The 8,931-nt window shown below is 40.6% G+C and overlaps 1 pseudogene; it reads right to left on the bottom strand.

Annotated features, from left to right (window-relative positions):
* LOC102199315 (uncharacterized) overlaps positions 1-8,931 on the bottom strand; it is a 180,049-nt pseudogene that overhangs the window by 170,296 nt on the left and 822 nt on the right.

The raw sequence follows: 8,931 nt of genomic DNA, 5'->3' as shown, positions 1-8,931 counted from the left end.
ACCTGGTAGAGCAGAACGCTGATCATTTTATTAAAGATGAAAGACTTTAGACAGTTTTTCAACTCTCAGTAATGCCATAGTGATCGTTTGATATATGGACCTGCAGCGGAGTTTAGGTCCAGACACGGCTAGTGACGTCAGACTGAACAACCGGATAGTATTCTGCGGAATTGACTTATCTTTGGAACCAGCCTCTAGTGGCCCCAAGGGGAACTGCAGTTTTCTTCCCAGTTGGTTTCTTTTTTTATCACTTGTGTAACACAAAATTCAATTTATTTTAAATTTATTTAGAGAGTGAGGTACTTTCGCTGCTCCCTTATTTCCCAGGGGTTACAGTTTTGATGCCAAATTCCCTTCGTGATGGAATGTTCCCATTTATCTAGGCTTGGGTGTGGCAGAAAACAGAATAGATGAGCTTGTGACCTCCCTCAGGCCGGCATTTTTGTATCTCTTCCCAGTCTCGACCAGGGATTTTTTTTTAAGTGTAAGGCAAATGTGTTAAACACTATACAGATAGAAAGTAAAATTAATATAAACACAACACCAGTTGGGGGGTGGGGTGATTTTTCAGTTTAGCGGAATTAGTGCAGTATAGCGTTGCATCGTTTGTTCGGTGACAGGCAACCTGAAATGTTTGGAGGAGTAATCAGTAACCTGGCTCTCCTCCCACCAGAAGCCGCTATTGCAGTCATACAGTGACTATATCACACCCTATTAACCAGAATGACCCAGAACCCAGGTGGCGGGGTACTTATTCATTTCACTGCTTCTTATGCAGTGTGGTGTAAACTCTGCAAAAATCTGTTATTAAAACACTTCCTCGGGACATAATTTAGCACAGGCTGGCGAGTGTGGAGAAAGGCCAGCATGTTTATAATCCATTTCGTGGCTTGGAAGCTGCAATGAAAAAGCAACTGTAAGTCCCCAGTAATTGCCACAACAACCTCTGAACCTCTTTAATTTTCATACAACCTGAAGGGATCAGGTGATTGCCCTAAGTGGATGAAGTACAGCGTCAGCGGCAGGGTGTCATGCGCTGGGGGTGGGCGTGTTTGTGTTGTCGAGCAGTCCGACCTGCGCTGTCCCCGGCTCTTGACGAGAACTGCCGCTGCGCCAAGCCGGGCCCGTGGGAATTAGCTGTGCTCGGACAGAATGCGGGAGGTGTCGTGGATGAAATATGATTTCAAGGCTCACTCTGAAATGGGCAAATATCACATTACAGGCATAGAGTTTACTGTATGTCTCCATGCCCTAAAGATACACGGGTTCATTATGCAGCGGCTTTGATGTATCTCACAGAATTTCAATGTTTATCGCTGTGGTCTCTTTGTCGCCGCCTGCATTAATATCACAAGGCCTCGCCGTTGTTCTTCTTTTTCTTTTTTTCCCCTCTGAACTCGGTGGGCAGAATGGATTACTGTGGCCTCATTTGTCTGCCTCGGCTCCTTTCCGGGTCAACAGCGAAACATCGAGTGAATTGTGTCAGTGTGCTTTGTGGAATTATGTCCAATTTGAAAGACTGGGGTAACCGAATTTATTTCTCTTCCCCCCCCCCCATTATCAGAGCAGAGACGTGGCTTTCTCAATACACCTGTGGCTAAGTGAGTGGTGTCATTAAAAAGGTGGTGACAGAGATTAGTATTACAGCTATCACCCCGTGTATTCTGCCGCTCTTGATGGGTCCAATCACTGCGGCTTAGAGGGGGCTTACACTCGCAACGCATCATCAGTACCCCATCAATGATGAGAAGGCAAGCATGGAGGTGACACTATAGCCTTTTAATATGCTTTAAGAGCAAGTCTCTCTCAGAGTACTGAGCAGCTTCAGAACAAAAAGCAATATTCATCCATTTGGTCGCATCCAGTGTGAGAAGCTGAACTGCCATACGCCTGTTACATCCAATTAAAAATACATCTAAGTTCTGCGCTGTCAGACACCTGCATCTTCAAAAACACAGTGAGATCCAACTCTAGCACCTTTTGACAGCTGGTTTTAAAAGAAATAAGGCAGGTTTCCTCGATGCATTATGCTCAAGCTGAAGAATTTGCAGCACCCGGAACGTTTTTAGCATCTTAAAAGGTTGCAAAGCTCAAACCCAATAACTGGCCATGCCATCCGTTTGCTTTGGTCAGCATTGCCATTAAAAATGTGAAAATTTGCCTTCTCACAGCTCAGCTTTTTCTCCACCACACCAATCTCACTGCCACTTAGTAAGCTATCTTCCATGTTTCACACTATATTGCCACCCATATGTTGATATGCATCGTCCGTGCATGCTTGTGGAAACAGTTTTGAGTACTGTATTCTCTATTGGGCAACAGAAAATGCTGGGATCATTTTCATGCTTCTGACATGAAATAAAAGAAATAGATGGCACATGGCTTCCCATTAAATGTTCTCATTAAACCACCCTGAAATTTTTGCATTTGGTTATGTATTAAAACTTATATAATATGTTCATTGGTGAACTTTAAGTGTGCTTGTGACAAATTTGGTAGCCCTTGGACTAGTTTTGTTCAAGTCTTTGTGTGCCTAAAATGTCTAAATTAGGTGCAATTTCTAAAGCAGGTTCTGTAAATGAAAGACTCCTTTCATTATATGTACTACCGTCTACTGCCCAGGATCATTTTACAACATTTGGTAATGTTATGAGGACACTTACTACTTCCATCTGATAGCCATCAGGACCATTCAGCAAATGGTGTGCAATTTGCAGAAACCTGGACCTGTTTCTGCTCCTGTTTCTGCTTTTCTTCATGCATTCATAATGTCATGATGTTCACATAACCTTCTTATTTTATCTTAAGTAGGTACGTAGTATCTGATAGAGAAATCCAATGTGGAAATGGTCTAAGTCTGTATTCTGTATAATGGCCAGCAGAGGATTCTTCTGGTTGTAATAATCTATGAGAAAATGACCCTACTTCCACAGATATAAAAGATGGAAGTAGTCACTGTGATGTCACCTGCTCAGTTTGTCAAGCTCCCAGAAGAGCAGTTTTGTTATCAGCATCTTGATGTTTGAAACCAAATGTTTTGAGTGAGGAGTTGATATGTCTTTGAAACTGACTTCTCATTGACTAACAACTTGTCAATCACAAATCATTAGCCAATAAGTATTGAGGTTTTGCTGACACATGAGCACTAACCACATGATGTTGACTTGCCTGTCATTTTGGACATGCGACTTGACCAGATCAAGTCAATAAAGACCCAGTCAAACAGGCTAAGAGGATAGTTCACAACCATCTGGCAACAAAAGAAAAATGAGTATCACCAACCAGTTGGGAGGAGTTGCTGGAGGCCGAAGGCAGTCACTAAGAAAGTGATTTCTAAAGCCCCTTTTAAAAACCTCTTAAAAGACCAGCGAGGAAAAAATTAATTATTAGGAGATTTTTGGTCCAGCACCTATTTCACAGCTGATTTTGCCCAATAACAGCCAGCAACCTCCAGGAACTACTGCTAGCTGGTCAAGGAATACACATTTTTTACCTAGCAGCCAGTTGTTACACCAATATGGCAGACAAATCTCGAGGACTGTGAACATTTCTGACATCATTTGAGAAACTTCAATATCTTGAAAAATCATTCAAGTACATAGAAACCAGACACAATGTTTATTTTGAAATTAAGGTCCCCGTTCAGAGTGAAGCAGGTAGGGCCTCTTGTGATTGACAAGTCACTACGGTTTTACCCAGCAGTACCGTCGGTGTCTCATTAAGATCCACCTGTAACTCATCAGGTATGGTTTCAAAAAACCAAGATGGCAATGGGCAAAACAGGACTTAACAAATCATAGCCATATTGGCTAACATAATAGAGCTCATAAATACATACAATTATTTTAACACTTCTTTTTATGTTGAGAAATAGATTTAGTTGCAGATTTCAGAAAGTGTTGAAGGCTTTCAGGTACCATGTGATTAGATGGAGATTAAACGAAAAACTCTTTAACACCAAAGATGCCATTTTGGGTGAGGACTAGCCTAACACCGAGCTGGATTAAAGTCTGGAATAATAAAGATCTTTTTTCTGACTCCCCTCTGCAGATGCTGCTAAAACGCGGGGTCAACTTTATGTAACACGCCAATTATTTTGCTTCTCTGAAAACACATTTCCAACTGCTATCAGCCACGCATGTCTTTTCTACCTGGCAAATGCTCTTAGAATAATTGTTTTTTGCCCTAATGTAACCTTCCCATGTAAATGCTGCTTATAAATATGATTATAAGAAATTACCAGAGGGTTTAACATTTTCCATAAGGTGTTTACATCATTCCCGCCTGCTGTAGCTTGTTAGTTGGTTTGCTGCACAGCTAATATTTTATGGCGTACATTTAAATGACTGGAGGAACACCTTTTAGTAATATTAGGGATATTTTCATTAATGGAGACAGCGGGACGAGAGTCAGCAGGCTCATAGGCAACACATCTGAGGGGGATTCAGCAATCATTCTCCTATCAGGGGGTGATCTAGCCACTGTGACCAGATTACATGGGGGGAACCCAAGAGGCTCTCTTTATAATTACTTTGCTGATTGGAAAAATAAGAGCCCTCTAACAAGCTCTGTCAATCAAGCTTGCACTGTTTTTTGTAATGATTATGTAGAGAAAAATGTTCAGCTGTTCATGTGTTATTATACAGCCCGCAGGTCTACTAAAACCTGAAACTAAAGGTTGGCCAATTTAGCAATTTCACAAACAAAACAACTGCAATCCAAAAACCCTACACATTCATAAACATGAGTTTCCGCTTCAGTGACTTCACTACTAAGATACATGTGGAGAGGAGGGTGTGTGACTGTGTCTCTGTGGGTGTGGGTGGGCGTGTGCTCACTTTAGTGTGAAAAAAAGGATCATGCATGCTCGCTTTGGTATTTGCATGTGTTATTAGCTTGTGTGTCCAATGCAGTCCAAACCAAATCCAACATCCAGCATTTGTTTATTTGTGATTTGTCCCGTTGCGGTTTGCGCTCATACTAATCCCTATCTGAGGACTTATTCTGCTCTGTCGTTTGGGGTGAGACTCCAAGTTGATCGCAGAGCTTGGCAGGAAGGAAGGAAGCCTCTCGCTCTCCTGCTGGCGTGTCATTGATGCATGCCATTAGGCGCCATGTGTCACATTCTTCAGCTAGAGCAGACGGCTTTTTTAGAAAAGGCACCAAACAATGCAGTGCAAATAAGGGACAACCTGCAGGATGGCATTCTGGGGAGATAATAAGGACAGCCAGGCGCTCAACATGAGAGAGCTGTATCTACAATTTGCAGAGGGTAAAGATTCATGGAGAACTAAAGTATTCATTTCTCACTACTTTTTTTTTCTATTAAATGACCTACCAATATCAAATTGGCCCCCGAACCACACACTCGTGCACAACATACACACATGCTTACTTCTCCTTCTGACTGTGTGTGTGTATGAGTGCGGATTGGCTATAAATAGTACCAGAAGGATACTATACCCTTGAAAAGGAGGGTCTTCAGAAGCACAAAGGGCAAAAAGAAAAAAGAATAAAATAAAAAAAGCTGCAGCCTTGAAATATTGAGCAAGCATTAGAAGCAATACAGCCCTGTGCAAGAATTCACGTTGTTTTATGTAAGACTTTGAGACCCAAATAAACAAATCAAAAAAAGAAGACAAAACAAGTGGCTGTGATGAAACTGGGCTGCAATGACATGTAATTTAGCCTGAGTGGAGCACCAAGAGACATGGAAGGGACTGCTCACCATCACGTTTTTATCCTCTGAGCCACTGCTGCCACTAAAGAGCTTTCTCTATGGGTAAAAAGAAAAGGAATAGCTGCACAGGCAGACATCCCTCTGTTGCTCCATGAACCAAACAGCAGATACAAAAATACAGGACTTCCCATTGTAGATGCATTAAAAACAGAGTCATCATTTTGCTTTTCTGTGTGGCATTTCACAAAAACTTACGTGTGTTTCTTTTTTTTTTAAGTTGTACATGCCATTTCGCATCTGCTTACACAAGCAAGGGCCAAATGTTCTCTTTTTGAAGTTATTACAGTCCCTCAAGGAAAACAAATTGTCAGGATTCAGGGTGCAAGCAGTTGTGAGCATATTGCTGTGCAGTCACAAGCGCCGGCTTCCAAAGGGAATGCAAAAAGTTTAAAAGACAGCTAATAAACATGCCCACAAAGCCACGGCGCAACCGCGTAATGAATATTCATATTGTTCCAGAAACATGATACTTTGAAAGGACATGCAGCAGTATAAGACGGAGAATCCATGAGCATTTATTATTGAAATAACAGTTAGAGAAGGGAAAAACGGTTACAGGGAAAACAGATGTTTGTAGTACATTTTTTGGCCATTTTAATTAAATTTAAAGTAAAAACCACTGTTATTGGTGAGCTGCAGAGTTGCTTGGGATTTCCATAAGAAAAGAGTGATGAGAGGTACAGACTGTTTTGCATGGTATTATGTTGCATTAATAAGTCCATCCAATTTTATTTATATGGTGCCAATTTACAACAACAGTCACCTGAAGGTGCTTTATTCTGTTGGACACTAGCATATTTGAAATGATTATACCTATTGTATCTCTGTATTGTGTGCTGTACAACTGGGAGACCAATGTATGTATAATGACAAGAACATTCACTTGTGAAGCAGTCAATGCTACACTCATGCAGTCTAGTAGAGGCGGGCAGATCGATTCAAATATCGATACTAATTCTGGTATTGATGTTGGATAGCTACTAGCCTGAGAGGATCTATACCTTGTTTCTATCCTCTAACTTCAGCATGTAGCTCACTGTATTGTGTTCAAAAAATGTTTTTTGGACATGAAAAAATATACCTCAAACATGCACTATGACACACGTCTGAATCTTTTTTGTTAACTGTCATGTCTGTTTTATTTATAGCCTATAACACATTTTAACAACAGAAGTTGACCTTAAGTGCTTTAGAGACAGACACATTTAAATTCCAGGCCTCCAAAAAAACCCAGTTTCAAAATACATGAAAAGCTGAACGGTTTGTTTCTATTCTCATCTCAATCTCATCCTCGTCCTCCTAACCTTAAGCCTCACTCGTGAACTGAAGTGAGGATTCAAACATAAGAAATCCTACATGAACATACTTAATCTCGACATTGTCACAGTTAATTATTGTCGGCAGATCAGATATGCGACCCTCCTGTCTCTGCACAGCTGACAAGAGATTGCTAAACAGCAACATAAAGTTACAAGCTAACGTCATGCCAGCTGACATTAGACTGTAGCGTCCTAAAACTTTTAAACTACTTTCCCTCCGATCAACAATTTGATTACATTCTCACATCACAAGTTTATTTTCTAAGTGTGAGTCCGCCCACGTTAAAACCAGTGCTTACAGATGGAAAATTATCCTCAACAATTCACCTCAGTTTCGCTGTCATTATTCAGAATGAGCTATGATGACTGGTTGACGGTGTTAGGGATAATGCACAGAGACATGTCAATATCAAAATGTAATAAATATCAGGCAAATACCTAAGCAAGCCAACTTGATCCAGTGACTATAGTTCCGGGGAGAGTCCAGTGGCTGGGGTTTGTTACCCATCTTGACACAAAATACTGATAAATAAGTTTTTAACAATCTTTCAGGATAGTTACAAATTTAAAATGGCTGACAAGTTAATGTCAGTAAGTACACGGTCGCAGGTCTGCAAAAAATATCAGTAGTTTTTGATAATAAATTAATGGGTAACATCATGGTAGCTACGTCCAATGTATTTTATATGTATGTGCAATCAAGCGAACATCAGCCAGTTAGCTGTTAACAAGCTACTCGGCACAATTAGAGGTCATTTGTAATGCTAACTGATAAAGTAGCATGGAAATGACCAGCTGATTTATATCATCCCTGATAGTTTAGGGTGAATTTACAACCTGAATTAGCAATTCATTTATAATAGCAGCCATGCTAGCATTAGCCAGTAGAAAGACTGCTCAAGGCCGGATTAGATTCCACAAACCAAACAATCCCTTCATTAATTAAACACCCTGCAGTAGTTAACCATCTTTTCAATTGATTAGGTAAATATCCCTTTAGCCAGATGGCCTTTTTTGTTTTAGAAAAACATGTATGTGTTATGGCTGGTGTTAGATATTTTCAGCTAGCTTGCTACCAACATAACAGCTACTTCAGTTAGATTGCTTCCTTGCAGGTCATTTGTTGATATGTATTGTTCAGTGGTGATGCTGGGAACAGAAGAGAGGCACTTTGGAGAATGCATCTTCAGAGCCTCGGCATTATGGATGGGCCTCAGGGGTCCAAGCCCACCCAATAAAGTCACTGTGCCCCCTCAGAAATCTACTGATATAGTTGAACTATAAGTTAGACTAATTCATTCAATTTAGTAATGAAAACGTATACTATATAACACCCATATCACCGATAAGTTATTGCAGTGCAAGCTTAATTTAATTATTCGGTTCATAGTAGTTTAATGCTTCTGCAGCAATCGTGGAAACCAGCATGATTGAGGAGGACACTAAGAGAATGGGCCTATGCAGATCAGACTTTGGGAAGTACCCCTTCATCTCTCTTTGGAACTAAAAAGAGGTCATACATCAGCTTGTGCTGCAAGTTCTACTCGGAAATTGCAAAACAAATGGAAATGTGAGGATATTCTGCACTCACAGTCGGCTGTCCTAGTGTGCGGTGAGTTCATTGATCCACTTCTTCATCCAGAGAAAAGTGTCCTCCTGTTTGTCTTCCTGATAATAACCCTTTACCACTTAGAAAAATGGTGAATTTTTTAAAATATCATATTTATTGGGTCTAATGAAAATGAAGAGGCAAGTAGATGTGCCTTATGATTACGAATTGTGTGTGTGTGTGTGTGTGTGTGTGTGTGTGTGTGTGTGTGTATGTGTGTGTGTGGGTGTGTGTGTGTGTGGACATTAAACTTCACTATCATG

Source organism: Pundamilia nyererei, unplaced genomic scaffold (assembly GCF_000239375.1).
Source record: "Pundamilia nyererei isolate P.nyererei 1_Seehausen unplaced genomic scaffold, PunNye1.0 scaffold00195, whole genome shotgun sequence".
NCBI lineage: Eukaryota > Metazoa > Chordata > Actinopteri > Cichliformes > Cichlidae > Pundamilia > Pundamilia nyererei.
This window is presented reverse-complemented; position numbering and strand designations above follow the sequence as displayed.